This window comes from Rattus norvegicus, chromosome 5 (assembly GCF_036323735.1).
Source record: "Rattus norvegicus strain BN/NHsdMcwi chromosome 5, GRCr8, whole genome shotgun sequence".
Lineage (NCBI taxonomy): Eukaryota > Metazoa > Chordata > Mammalia > Rodentia > Muridae > Rattus > Rattus norvegicus.
The window spans coordinates 29,312,501-29,327,876 of NC_086023.1; the positions used below are offsets into that span (position 1 = coordinate 29,312,501).

General features: G+C 45.2%; 1 pseudogene; it reads right to left on the reverse strand.

Annotated features, from left to right (window-relative positions):
- Positions 1 to 271: 271 nt before the first annotated feature.
- On the reverse strand, positions 272 to 978 carry Rps23-ps1 (ribosomal protein S23, pseudogene 1; annotated as a pseudogene).
- Positions 979 to 15,376: the final 14,398 nt, after the last annotated feature.

Here is a 15,376-nt window from a genome sequence, read left to right on the forward strand (position 1 = left end):
ATGAAGGTCAGTTCTCACTGTCTTCGTATTCAAGCCAAGGTCTCTCTCTGCCTCTCTGCTAGGTCTTCCTTTCTAGTTCCTGCAGCCTTGCGCATGACAGAATGAGCTATTCCATTCTGGGTGGAAAATGCCCCGCCCCCGACCCGCCCCCGCCCCGCCCCGCCCCCGCCCCGCCCCGCCCCCGATCTTTCCCTCCTCCTCCTCTTCCTCCTTCCTTCTTCTCCTTCTTTTAGAATATGAAAATCTATTACTGTGTTTCCGTTGCCAAATTTTATGATCTTGGCCTTTCCTTCTTGCCTTTGTACAAAGCCAAAAGAAACACAGTGGCCACTTTAACCACTTTATTTTTTTTTTTTTTAAAGATTTATTTATTTATTTTCTGTATGTGAGTACACTGTCACTGTCTTCAGACACACCAGAAGAGGGCATCAGATCCCATTACAGATGGTTGTGAGCCACCATGTGGTTGCTGGGATTTGAACTCAGGACCTCCGGAAGACTTTAACCACTTTAAAACGGACTCCAGGAACATCACCTACAGCATGGCCTTTTCTACCAAATCCAGCAACCAGAACTTCATTGTTTTCCTCAATGATGTTCAAACAGCCATCACTGGGCACTAATGCTGTGGCCTTGTGGTTCTTTTTTTTTTTTTTTCCCCCCGGAGCTGGGGATCGAACCCAGGGCCTTGCGCTCGCTAGGCAAGCACTCTACCGCTGAGCTAAATCCCCAACCCCAACCTTGTGGTTCTTAATGGTCTGTACCCTGACACACTTCCCGATGGCAGAATTTGGCTTTTTGGCTTCAACTCCTACTTTTCCCATGCACAATTCCCTTTGCGTGAGAGGAGGCCCCAAAAGGATTGGCCTTCAGGACTATGCCCAAGGGGGATTTCTTGTACTGCTTACCATGCCACGTCTGGTCCTGTCAGGGACTGTGGAGCTTCCTGGTAGTACAGAGACCACAATATTTGCCCATTTTGCTGGTGCTATGGGCCTGAGAGGAAGAGCGAGAACAGTACTAATAGACGTCTTTACACAGTATACATCCACGAGAAACTGAGACGTACAACGGAAACCTGTGCAAATCACTGCTTCACACTTTTCATGATAAAAACTTTGTGTCCTTGAATGCTTGGTTCACAAGCAAGGCTAAATTACTAAGCTACACATTAACTAAGTTTGAGGGCCAGTCAGTCCATCACTGTTTTCCCTCAAACTGTGAGCCGAAGGAAACCCTTCCTCCCATAAGCTGCCCTCTGGCACATATGTTGCCATAGCAACAACAAAGGTATCTCACACACTGGGCAGAAGTCTAAAGGCAGTTGTGATTAAACAGCTGGCCATCTCTCTGTAATTAAAAATGCTTATTTATTTTATTATTTCCTGTTTGAGAGTGTTCAGTGTGACCGGACATTTGTATGCCATGTGCATGTCTGGTGTCTATGGAGACCAGAAGAAGGTTTCAGATCGTTGGGTACCGGGGTTAAGTTGGTTGTAAGCGACCAGTCAGTGCTGGGAACTGAACACGGTCCTCTGAGGAAGAAGTGGAGACTCTCACAAGCTATGCCATCGCTCTGGATCCTTATATAATATTTTTAAAAGCAAGCATATCGCTAAAGAAGAAAAACTCCAGTAAACTCAGTTGGCAGCAGCTTCTTTTTGGTCTATTTGGGGGGTGGTGGTGTTTATTTATTTATTGGCAAAAGAACTTCACTAAAGATAGTTTTTCTTTTTTAAGCTTACAGTGTTATAAAAATAAGAACTGGCGCTGTAGCTCTAACTCGTTTTAAAGTGCTTGCTAAGACTATAGAGGCCCTGGATTCAATCTCCAGAACCACACGAACTGTGTATGATGGCGAGAACCTGTAGTCCTAACACTCAGAAGGTTGGTGGCAGGAGGGGCACTAACTCAGAGTCATCCTTGGCCACACGCTGAGCTTGACAGCAACCAGGGCTACATGACACCTCTCTGAATTAAAAAAAAAAAAAGTAACTTTCTCTGTATAACAGCCCTGGCTGTCTCAGAACTCTCCTTGCAGACCAGGCTGGACTCGAACTCACAGAGATCCACCTGCCTCTGCCTCCTGAGCGCTGGATTAAAGGTGTGAACCACTATTGATTTGTTAATGTATTTTAAAACGGTATTTTTAGAGGCTGGAGAGCTAGCTTAGCAAAGTGCTTGCCACCCAAGTGTGGGGCCCTGAGTTTGATCCCCAGTAACTACATAAAGATGCCAAATGGGTTGTAAACACTGGCAATCCCAGTGCTGGGGATCTGGAGACAGAAGGAACCCAAGGGTTTCCGGCCAGCCAGCCTGGCATAATTGGTGAGCTCGAGGTCCCACCGGGAGATTCTGTCTCAAAAAAACAAGGTATATTGCTCTTCAGAAGCAACCAAGGGTTAACCTTTGACCTCCATGTACCTGCATTGCACACACACACACACACACACACACACACACACACACACACACGAATGTACCATATTGTTAAAATGCTGCAGTTGAAAAGTTGACCACTGTGGAGTACATCTATAACCCGAGGACTTGCGAGGTAAAGGCAGAATGATTATTCCTGGCTTGAAGGCACCCTGGCCTATATATTGAGTTCCAGGCTAGCTAAGGCAAGACCTAATACTTCAAAAAATATTTTATATTCATATATATAAAGGAGGTTATATATATATATATATATATATATATATATATATATATCTCAATGAATAAGCCAAGTTATCAAAACCAAATATGTAATTTAGCTTTGGGGGAAAAAAATCAAAGCCAAGGTTTTTTTTTTTTCCAGTAAAAGAGAATTAACAATACATGACCATATCCTGGTTGCACATTGCTCACCACACTCAGGAGAATAGATATGTGTTCAGTAGTCTAAATACCATTTGCTACCTTAAAATACCAAGTGCTTTGCTAATATCTCCTTCCCAAACTTAAATAAACACCCAGGGTGTTTTTGTCCATTTTGCGTATCAAGTGCAGATTTCTCTGCCCAGAGATTTGGTCGCAGTTGGGACTTTGGTATGACTCAGTATTTGGTAAAACATTGTTCTCCATCACGTTCTGATTGGTTCAATGAAGAGCTGAACAACCTTTAGCTGGGCAGGAGAAGGAAAGGCAGGATTTCCTGGCCCAGAGAGAAGGTCTCAGGTCTCAGGTGGTGAAGGAGGGAGTGGCCATCGGTTGGGGATGAAGGAGGAGGTAACCAGGAGAGACTAAGATGGCAGGTAATGGACCACGTGTCTGGGAAGTAGGTCAGCCAGCCTTGTCAGGTTAGAACAGCTGAGCATCTGCCCAGGTACAGTGCCTGAAGCCTTTTATTTTTTTTTAAAGATTTATTTATTTATTATATATGCATACACTGTAGCTGTCTTCAGACACACCAGAAGAGGGCATCAGATCCCATTACAGATGGCTGTGAGCCACCACGTGGTTGCTGGGATTTGAACTCAGAACCTCTGGAAGAGCAGTCAGTGCTCTAACCACTGGGCCATCTCTCCAGCCCGCCTGAAGCCTTTAATACATATAAGGTCTCTGTGTCATCATTCTGAACACCCCATGCTTTTGCGTGCATTTTAAAATCTGAAGTCTTTGACAGTGCGGATTTAGAACAACCCATCACATACAGATACATGAAATGACATGATTACCTACCTGCCTCTTACTTTCTTCACACTATGGCCGTCCAGTGTTACAGTGAAAACTCTCCTCACAGGTGACCACTTTCCAGAAGCCAAGATCATCAACTGAAAATCCTAATGTCTGTATGTGCTTCAAAAAGCGTGTTCAACACAACAAAACTCAAACCAGATGATGGACAGTAAATCCAGCCCGATGGCTGGCCTCAAGCTCGAAGGGCATAAACCAATGTCTTTAGCAGCATTAGTGGGCTCTTCTGAGGAGGATTCTGCGTCCTCCTGTGTTACCCTTAAAACCATTAGTTTGCGTTTGGTTTTGTGGTGCACTCCTGTAAACCTACTACAAAGGAGCCAAGGCTAGCCTGAGTTACATAGTGAGTTCTGGGCTAACCTGGTCTACATGAGACTGTCTCAAAAGCAAAACAACACAGTGACAAAAATTAAAATTAGTTAGGCGTTAGTGGCACATGCCTTTATTGTCAGCATTCAGGAGGTAGAGGCAGGGAGGATCTCTGGGTTTTGGTCTACAAAGGGAGTTCCAGGATAGCCAGGGCTGCACAGAGAAACCCTGTCATAAAAACCAAATAACAAACAAGTCACGTAGTACTGTTGATTTGCTGTCAATCACTTCTGGAAGGAGAGATTCCAAATCTCTCTGCAAGTTCTTGGTGTGTTTGGATTGCATTTCCTTCCTTCCTTCCTACCTTCCTTCCTTCCTTCCTCTTCTTCCTTCCTTCCTTTCTTTCAAGATGTATGTATGTATGTATGTATGTATGTATGTATGTATGTATGTATGTGTGTATGTATGTGAGTACACTGTCCTCTCTCTTCAGACCATACCAGAAGAGGTCATCTGATCCCATTACAGATGGTCGTGAGCCACCATGTGGTTGCTGGGAATTGAACTCAGGACCTCTGGAAGAGCAGACAGTACCCTTAGCCACTGAGCCATCTCCAGCACATTGGATTGCATTTTCAACTTTGCCTCCTTCAGAGCACTGTTCTTCCCTGTCAACTTGTCTTTTCTTCTCGTGTGGATGGGAGGGGGAGGGGTGCACACATGGTGTACGCATGCAAGGTCCAAGGCCGATGTCTTCCTTGATCATTCTCTATTTTACTTAATAAGGCAGGGTTTCTTGTTGAGCCCAGAGCTTGCCAATTCTAGCTGATGAAGCTAACCAGTTTGCTCTGGGGATCCCCCTCTCTGTGTCTGCTTCCTGTATGCTCAGTTTGCAGGTGGCTGCCTGCCTGTCTAGCTCTTATGTGGCTTCTGGGAATCTGAATCCAGGCCCACACAGTTGCTGGCAGATGCTTTAATCCATGGACCTGTCTCTCCAACCCCTGCTAATTCCTCATTCTGCAGGCACATCACTACCTTGTAATTCAAGTCACATGTATCATGCCATCAGGAACTCACAATTTGTGAGTGCTGGATGGACTTTCTGCCAAGTTTTTTCAACTTGGCTTTCTTTCCATGAAGCAATTCTACTGAGGTGAACATCAAAACCTATCTATGTTCCTGGGCTGGTGAGATGGCTCAGCAGATAAGGACATTTGCTGTGGAACCTAACGACCTGAGTTTGAACCTATGACCCTAGGGTGGAAGAAGAGAATGGACTAGAAGTTCTCCTTTAATTTCCACATGTTTATGGTGGTCTGTGTAATCCCCCCGCTCAAGTAAGTACATAAAAATAAAGAACTAAGGCAAATATGGAGTCTAGCAGATGGGAGGCAAAGGCAGGCAGATCTCTGTGAGTTTGAGGTCAAGACCAAGGCCAGAAGGCTATATAGTGAGACCCTTAGGATAAAATAAAAACAAAATTCATGTTCCTAATTTTAGAAGAGTTTGAATAGACACACCACGTGGGTAATGACCCCAGAAGCTATGGGTTATTAAACAAAACCCACGTGTCAGGTGTAGTACACCTCCTTAAGAGATGATAGCCAAAAACAACTCCAGAGGTTCCCTCCTTAGCCCCCCACCAAAACTAATAGGTTATGGCCAATGTCTTGGTCTCCCAAAGACTGGATGGCAAGACTCTTGTTGAAGACTTCACACACTCTGGTTGTAGAAAACAGAAAAGTCATTCCGGAACTGAGGGGGGAAGCTCCTTCCTATCTGACTAGCCTTCATAGCAGCCTGTTTTGTAGGCTGCTGGAGGAGAACAGCCTACAGTGGGCTTTCTCAACTTTGCATCTCACATGTTACAGTGCCAACTTCCCAGGCAAGAGGTGTGTTCCGGTATGACTACTATGGGTGTAGCCAATTGATTTTTGATTGGGGTTAAAGGCCTTCTCTTCATGCCCAGTACTGTGGACCTGGTCAGGGGAGGTTAAAGGCCCTAGGTGTGAACCTTATTTTTTGTTCTACTGAATGGACACATCGTCCTAGCCTTCAGCAAAGATGTTCTCCTTCGAAACAGAGAGCAGGTAAATGCTGACACGTGGCTGGTCACTGTGCTGACAACAGTGACTCTTGAGTGCCCAGCCTTAACTGTGGCCTCCATGTTACTCCATCCAAACACCCTCCCTGTTTAAGGCTGAAGGAAGTCTTTTGAAGAGAAGAGGAAATACAGTGTTAAGGTTAGGAAGATGGAGAAGGTTTGTGACGTGCTTTTATACGGGCATGACATGACCATGTCACTTGTGAACTTGTGGTAGCACGCAGGGGTCCTGCACAGGCCAACCCTGTAAACGCTCAGTCTTCAGACAGAGGAAGGCCCATGGCTCTCAGCCTCTCCCATGGATGCTGCTGGCAAGTGAAGGCTGCTGGGTAGAGAAAGTGCCTGTCTTCAGAGATGAAGTCACTGATAAGTGACTCACACTTTAATGGATAGCTCCACACCCATGCCCACTGGGGAGGCCCTGGTTAAACCCAATGGGTCAAAAGAAAAAGACACAGATAAGACAATGGGATGGGGACTTAGGGGGGATGTCGGAAGAAGATAAAGTGTGTGTGTGTGTGTGTGTGTGTGTGTGTGTGTGTGTGTGTGTGTGTGTGACCAGAATCTATTATATAATACATGGATGAAATTATCAAGTAAGAAATAGATTCTTTTAAATCTCCATGTTTCCAAGAATTGGAAGCCCTGATCTTGAGGTCCAGGACTTTGAGCAGGCCTCACTGTTTAAGAGCGTGTATGGAGGTACAGCAGCCAACTGAGGGTCCTCAGAACCCAATGACGCTGCTGTTAAAAGAGCTTTCAGATGGATAACACTCAACTAAGGAGCAAACCCCCAAGAGGTAGGATGTCAGCCTGGCTATTTTGAGTGGAAAAGGACACACGCAAAACCTTCCTTTTTATAAATTACTCTACTGAACACCACCATGTCAGTCGCCCCAGAACCTTCTTCCCACTATCCCATGTTTTAATTTTTATAGATGTTCAAACTGTGTCATCTTAAATATCTTTTTGCATATGAATGCTTGCCTACATGTATGTATGTGCACCCCGTGTATTCCTGGTGCCCTTGAAAGTCAGAAGAGGGCATCATATCTCCAGGAACTAAACGTATAGACAGTTGTGAGCCACCATGTAGGTGTTGGGACCTGAGCTTGGTCCTCTTGACATGAGTAACATGCTCCTAACTACTGTACTATCTTTCAGCTTCCCAAACCATATCTCCTTTTGTGGGGAGTGGGGTTTGGATACAGGGTTTCTCTATGTGGCCTTGGCTGTCCTGGAACTTGCTCTATAGACCTGGCTGGCTTCGAACTCACAGACATCTGTCTGTCTCTGCCTCCTGAGTGCTGGGGTTAAAGGCCTGTGACTCCGCCACCTGGCTCCATCTCTTTTTAAGTACACATTTCAATCTGTCTTTAGATGTGGATAGTTCTCTACAGTCAAAACCATAGACAAAACCAGTTCAACCCTAGTGCGAGGTGAGAGGTGCAGAGACCTGAGGTGAGACTTGCTACACTTGTTCATCCCTGTTCTGTGTTCTTCCATGCAGTTTCAGCTCCCACTAGACCTGTAATTACTGGTGCACAGGGACTCCTACCTAGACAGCTCCTGAGCTCTGGGCTGGCTGTGCAGACATACACCCCTGAAGCTGCCACATTATCTCTCCCAGCCCTGATCTTTGCTCGCCTGGCTCACCTTAGTCATCACAAATCACCTAGTGATTTGCCCCTGACCTTAGACCATGCTACTGTCTCCACGGTTCTCACAGTCAGTGGACACCAAGCCTGTGATTAGCTTTTAATATCTCTGGAATCGGTCCTCCTGCCTTCTGAGTTGATACTTGTGGTCTCTCTCATCTTAGGGGAGTGTGTGTGTGTGTGTGTGTGTGTGTGTGTGTGTGTGTGTCCTTTCTGAGCCAATAACTTTTTCTTCTTGTTGTGTGACTCTGTTTGTTCCTGGGGAGAAATGAGAAATATCTACTCACTCCAGATACAGATTTGACAACTCTTAGACCTCAGCCCACATAAGCATTGGTTTTGGTTGTGGTTTTATGGTGTTCCGTAGGGATCCCACCCCAGGGCCTCACACATGTCTAAAGCCATTATTCCTACTTCCTTTTTCTCCTTCAAACCTCCTTAGGGAGATGAGGATATAGTTCAGTGGTAGTGCATTTGTCAAGTTTGCACAAGGCCCTGGATCCCATACCCAGCACAACAGAAGTGTCTATTAGACCACAGAGATCAGGCATCACTGGAAATACAAGTTAATTTTGGCAACTATAAATGTAAGATTTCTAATTTTTTTACTTTAAGGCTTTACTTAAAGTAAATAAAATAAAATTATATTACATTTTTATTTTACAGTAAGGCATTTGGTTTTGGTTTGTTTATTGGGCACAGGGTCTTACTACCATGTAGCTCATGGAATTTACTATGTAGCACAGACTGGCCTTAAACATAAGCTCCACAGTGCTGAGATTACAGGAGTGGACCAATACTTCAGACTCACCGAAGTTAAAATTGTGTGTGTGAGTGTGTGTGTGTGTGAGTGTATGTGTGTGAGTGTGTGTGTGAAGTGTATATGTGTGTGTGTGTCTGTGTGTGTGTCTGTGTGTGAGTGTGTGTCTGTGTGTGTGCCTGTGTGTGTGTGAGTGTATGTGTGTGAGTGTGTGTGAAGTGTGTATGTGTGTGTGTGTGTGTGTGTGTGTGTGTGTGTGTGTGTGTGTAGAACTCAGGGCTTGCACATGCCAGATAAATAATCTACCACTTAGGTGCATCTAGGTAAGATGATGCAGGTAATCCTAGCACAAAGTTGACTGAGGCAGGAGGATTACTGTGAGCTGGAAGCCAGCCTGGCACACACAGCAAAAATCACTTTCAAGATGAGAAAGGGAGCGGGGAGGAGAAGAAGATCTAAGGTTGGTGGCATAGCAAGTTCTAGGCCAGTCAGAGTTTACACATAAGAACATGTCTAAAAATACATCTAATATTTGGATATAGGGGTTCTGGGGTTCTGGGGAGATAGGACAGTTGGAAAAGTGCTCACTACATAAGCCTGAGGGCCTGAGTTTGATCTCTAGGACCCACACGTAAAAAGGTCCATGTGGGGGGTTGGGGATTTAGCTCAGTGGTAGAGCGCTTGCCTAGGAAGTGCAAGGCCCTGGGTTCGGTTCCCAGCTCCGAAAAAAAAAGAAAAAAAAAAAAAAGGTCCATGAGGTGACTTGTGCATGTGACCCTTGGGTCAGGCTCAGGGTCAGACACAGGAGGTTTCCAGGGATCAATGGCCAGCTAGCCCAGCTTACTTGATAAGATTTAGGTTCATGAGAGACCCTGTGTCAAAAAACACTAGGCAGACAGCTCCTGTGTAGTGTTATCCAAGGTTATACACATTCACACACACACACACTCACACACACACAGACAGACACACAGACAGACACTCACACACACACACACTCACACACACAGACACACTCACACACACACAGGCACACACACACAGACACACACACAGACACACACACACATACACACTTCACACACACACTCACACACATACACTCACACACACACAGGCACACACACACAGACACACACTCACACACAGACACACACACAGACACACACATACACACTTCACACACACTCACACACATACACTCACACACACACACTCACACACACAGACACACACACACACACACACACGATTAACATTTCTAACAGAAATAAAGGAAAAAAGAAAGAGAAACGGGAAGTTTTTTCTTAAAAAAAAAAATGGGGCTGGGGATTTAGCTCAGTGGTAGAGCGCTTACCTAGGAAGCGCAAGGCCCTGGGTTCGGTCTCCAGCTCTGAAAAAAAAAAAAAAAAGAGCCAAAAAAAAAAAAAATGAAAGCATGCTACTGATTCGTGAAATGCCTTGTGGGTGAGTTAACATATGTGACATGCGCATTTGGCAATTCCCTGTTTCCGCACACCCAGACAAACTTTGTCAAAGGCTGGTGAAAGACTTTAACCGTGGCTACCCGAAGGACTTATGCATCTGTAACCTCAGGTTAATTTCAGAAATTACCTACAGCACAGTAGAGATTAGCAGAGTAACAAAGCAAACAAACAAAAACAGAAACAAGAGAGTTGCAAACTCGGAGAGGGTCCTGTCCAGATGAGTTTGTAATGTTCACGTTAGAAGCCTTGACTTCTCCCCTCTCCAACTTCTAAGCTGTCAAACTGGCTTTTCTGGTGGCAGGCTTTGTTCAGATGAGTGACAGTTGTTGACACATCTGTTTGGGCAAAGCCTCCTTTGAATATTTGAGATCTAATCCCCATTCTTTAACTCTTTAATCACCCCCAGCCAGTCTTGGCTCAGTTTCTGCTGGGCTCTGCGTTCTGCAGCATCTCTCTGGTATCTGTCTGCACACCCTTGTCTTGCCTCCCAAGGCAGAATTCTGTGCCTGTCTCTAGGCAAAGTGCCTGGGAGGTGACCTGGAGTAGGGATTAAACAGAGCGAACTTTGCGTTTCAACTGCTGTGGGAGAGATAGTAATGACATTACCAAAGAAGTGTAATTGTTAAGGATATACAGGATACGGGAAATAGTCGTAATAGCTAAGTGGTGGAAACAGCAAACGCTAAAAAAGACTTAGTGTGTGCCTGTGTGTGTGTGTGTCTGTGTGTGTATGTGTCTGTGTGTGTGTGTGTGTGTCTGTGTGTGTCTATGTGTCTCTGTGTGTGTGTGTGTGTGTCACACACATGTGCCGTGCTGTGCCTGTGAGGGTCAGAGAACATTTCGGAAGCCGGCTCTTTCCTTGAGTCTCTTGAGGTGAGACTCTCTCTCTTGCTCTGGTTGCGGAGCTAGACAGTCCAGAGTAGCCGGCCCTCAAGCTCCATCTTAGGAGTAATGGGATTAGAGATGCATTGCACCATGTCTGGCTTTGTAAATAGGTTGTAGGGAATCAACACTACACACACTGAGCCATTTACTTAGCCCAGTGCTGAGCCCGTAGACATTCAGTATGTGTTTACATACAGACAATGGGATGAGCTAAATGTGAGATATACATAGATTAAAACGCTATGCATCTTGAAAGTGAGTCAATCCTGACACAGGCTACAATGTGGATGAACCTTAAAAACATTATGCTAAAATGGGCGTGGTGACGCGTGTCTTTTCTCCCAGTTGAGGTGGCAGGATTGCCAGTCCGGTCGGCCTGTGTTGACAAATACGTTTGAATGTGACTGAACCTGAGCTGTATAGTGAGGCCTTGTATCAGAAAACAAAACTAGGGCATCAGCCAGGCAGTGATGGCGCATGCTTTAAATCCCAGCCCTTGGGAGACAGAGGCAGGTGGATCTCTGAGTTCGAGGCCAGCCTAGTCTACAGAGTGAGTTTCAGGACAACCAGGGTTACACGGAGATCCCCATCTTGAAAAACAAACAAAACAACAACAACAGACAAAGAAACCAATGAGGGTACCAACTCGTTCAAAGATAAAGACACCAGCAGCCAAACCTGATCAGATTTGATCCCTGGGACCTCTTCGGTGAAAGAAGAGAACCATCTCTTGCAAGTTGTCCTCCTACCTTCACATATGCCACAGCTTGCACACACCCACAACACACACAAGCACAGAATAAACAAACAAACAAATGAACGTGCTTTTAGACAAAAAGCCAAGTGTGGTGGTGTACAGTCAGTTCTAGTACCAATACTTAAGACACTGCAAGAAGACTGCTGAAAGTTTGAGGCCAGCCTTATCTACATAACAAGAGCCAGCCAGGACTACAAAAACAAATGAAACCCCCAAACAATGACAACTGAAAGTATGCTAATGAGCTAAGCAGATGTGAATGCTGTATGACCCCCGATAATCTGAAGTACCGGGTGTTAGCATTCTGTCTAGGCTCCGCCCCTCAGTTACTTGGCAACAGTCAGGTGTGCCTGACTCACTATAAAAGGGACTGCTAGCCCCCTCCTCTCTCTCTTGCTCATATTTTCCTGCTCCTGCTCTGTCCGTCCTCTCGTCACTCCCCTCCACCCACATTCTCATGACTGGCCTCTACTTCTCTACTCTCTTTTTTCTCTGCCTTCCTCTGCCCTACTACCCCCTTGACTCCCGTCCTCATGCCATGAATAAACTCTGTTCTATACTATACTATCCTGTGGCTGGTCCCTCAGGGGGAAGGGATGTCTCAGCATGGGCCTGCCGAGGCACCTCCTTCCCCAACACCTCCATAGAACATATCCTCCCTCTCTTTATCTTTATATAAACACATCGCTGGGCGTCATTAAATCCACTCACAGAAAGCCAAGTAGTTGCTGCCAGGGAATGGGAAACCGGCAGTTGTTTATTGGGTAGTTTCTGGTTCCATTATGAAAAATTCTGTCAGATATCAGTTGTAGTTGCTCAACCTTATGAAGTGTTAGATGAACAGAACACTCACAGATGATGGAAATCGGTATGTATTAGCTGGGCATAGTGGCACATACCTTCAATCCCAGCATTCAAGAGTTGGCAAAGGCAGGTGGATGTTCCGGGGCCAGCCTGGTCTACAAAGGCAGTTCCAGGACAGTCAGGGATATCACATAGAAAAACCCTGTCTAGAGTAACAACACAAAACAAAATCAAATTTACGTGTGTTTCAGCAGGCACACCAAGAGGGTGTGTGGCCAGCCTCAATTCACTTAGGGTGACTTCTCAAGGTGAAATTCATTTTGGGCCTTTCTGAACTGTTTCTGTATCTGCTCCAACATGAGGGATACTGTTAACTTCTGAACTGCCGCCTAGAGCAGAAATACCCATACTATTGCTAAGCACAGCGGGTCCTTGAAAGTGCTCTTTGATAAGAGAAAATTGGAAAAATCTTGCGACTGCTGGTTACACTTAATGTTTTGTGTACTGTGTAAAGATTACCCTTGTATTATTCAAGTGCTGATTTCTCTGCCCCCAGATCTTGTTGCAATCCTGTCATGGCATTGTAATGCTTATTCTAGGTATCTCCTGTTTCAAATTTGTGTAAACACTGCTTCCTATTTATTCTCTGACTTGTCAATAAAGCCGATCAGCCAATGGCTGGGCAGAAGAGAGAATAGGGCGGGACTTCTGCCAGGCAGGGGATTGGGAGGGGGAGAGAAGACCAGAGAGCCAGACCAAAACTAAAATACAAGTATCTCAGGGATTTTGGCTGGCGGGTAGCCACATTAGCTCAGAGGCTTAAAATAGATTATTAATTGCCTCGTTATTCAGCCTTAAGCTTATCAAATAAGTAGTATAGTCTCCATCTCACTTATTTGCCTAGAACTATACTGGAAAACAATATATATCTTTTAAAACTGATTTTACTGCCAACATGGTGGTTTTTTTTTTAAATTGTAGAAAATTTAAAAAGTAAAGATGCTCAGAAATGAGCCGTATAACCCATCGCCTGAAGAATGAAGACTGTAACATTTTGATCTAGGTCCTGTTCCTAATTTCTATTTTATACATAAGCATGTATCTATCTGTATAAATCACTTTCTTTTCCACTTAAGTTTTAAAGTTGAATTTTAATTTCTTTCCTCTCTTCCTTTTTTTTTTTTTTTTTTTTTAATACAGTATTTCTGGAAGGCATTTTGGCAGTCAGAAGTCACAATGAATACCGCAAGTTGCACCACACGACAAATCTCACAGGAGAGATTTATCCGGGACAAGAACAGAATGTAGAGACAGCAGTGGGCTAGAGAGAGGAACAGGTCTTTGGAGTATGTCCAGTGAGTTAGTGCAAAAGAACAGCCAAAAGTATCGTTTGGTAGTTAGCACTGTAACGTTGTTTGGCGGTTAACACTTGAGTCAGCCACAGGGCGGGGATTTCCAGGTCTCAACTAGGGAACCGGCCGGGTGATTTTCTGCTGGCCCCGTTACTCTACAGTCTATGCGTGGTCCTGGCTGTCCTAGAACTCATTATATAGGCCAGGCTGGCCTTGAACTCACAGATATCTGCCTGCTTCTGCCTCCAGAGTATGTACCACTGGCGTGGCCTTTGCTCTGGAGCGTATAGCTATGCCTATTGACTGTGGGCCAAACCATTGAGCTCATGAGATCTGGAGGAGATCGCATGGGCCCTGTCATTGAGTCTGTGGGCCTGAGCATGGATTCCACGGTGCCCACAGGCGTGGAGATCAGCCTGGAGTATGTAAGCCTTATGATAGACTGTATGTAACAGGTCTAGAGCTCATGGACACCAACAACCCAGAATGCATGTGGAGAAATAATCTCTTGTGTACTGTATAGAAGCATCATCACCTGTCAATAAAAAGACAATTGGCCAATGAGTTGAGGCAGGAAATAGGAGGTGGGAGTTCTGGGAGGGAGAGAACTCTGGGATAGAGTCAAGAACAGGGAGAGACTTGCCCCAAACTCAGAGGAGACAGACACATGAAACTGAGGGGTGGTAACCAGTCATTATGGCGCTCATAGAATAGAGTAAACGGATCAATTAAGTTACAAGCTAGTCAGGGAACAAGCCCAAGGATATGGCGTACGCATTTATTCATATACAATTAAGTCTCAGAGTTGTTATTTTGGGAACTGGGGCTTGAGTGGAAAAGCCCGTGGTCATAAATGACATCCAACGTGGGGCATGTTATACAAGCATAGGGCTTGAGAAACCTAGGCAAGAAAGCCATGGAAGACACTGAAAAGAAGGGAAACCAGCACTTTCCAGAGCTGGACACAATTTCCTAGCAGGGCAGGACACTACAGCCCTTCGATAGAGAGAAAGCAGAGGCCTGTGAGCAGCAGGCAGTGAGGGCCACCGCGTCCTACGGGTGAAAAACTTCAGGGGTTGGGGATTTAGCTCAGTGGTAGAGCGCTTGCCTAGCAACTGCAAGGTCCTGGGTTCGGTCCCCAGCTCCGGAAAAAAAAAAAAGAAAAGAAAAAGAAAAACTTCCCACAGCTGGGACAGATAGGCTTAGCTCCCAGCCAGTACACATGGGTAGGAGGACCCAGTCTAAAAACCTGCAAAAGCAGACTGCTTGAGTTGAGAGGGCAGAGTTAGGTGCCACAGACACCTGCTGACCTGAGGAGACTGCAGACACACAGAGGGGCAAAAGGAAAATTTCCCCAGAGCTGTGATAGGATGGAAAAGCCCCAAACTTTTAAACTGGCAAGAAAAAAAATCAAACCAAACCAAACCACCACCACCACCACCACCACCACCAAACAACCCACAGCTGGGTATAAAAAAAATCATAGGAAGAAATATTTAGCTTGAAAATAAGAAAGTTAAGTCCTTAAGACTTAAGAGAAGAATGGAGAAAAATGCCATGACAGAGGGCATCTACAATG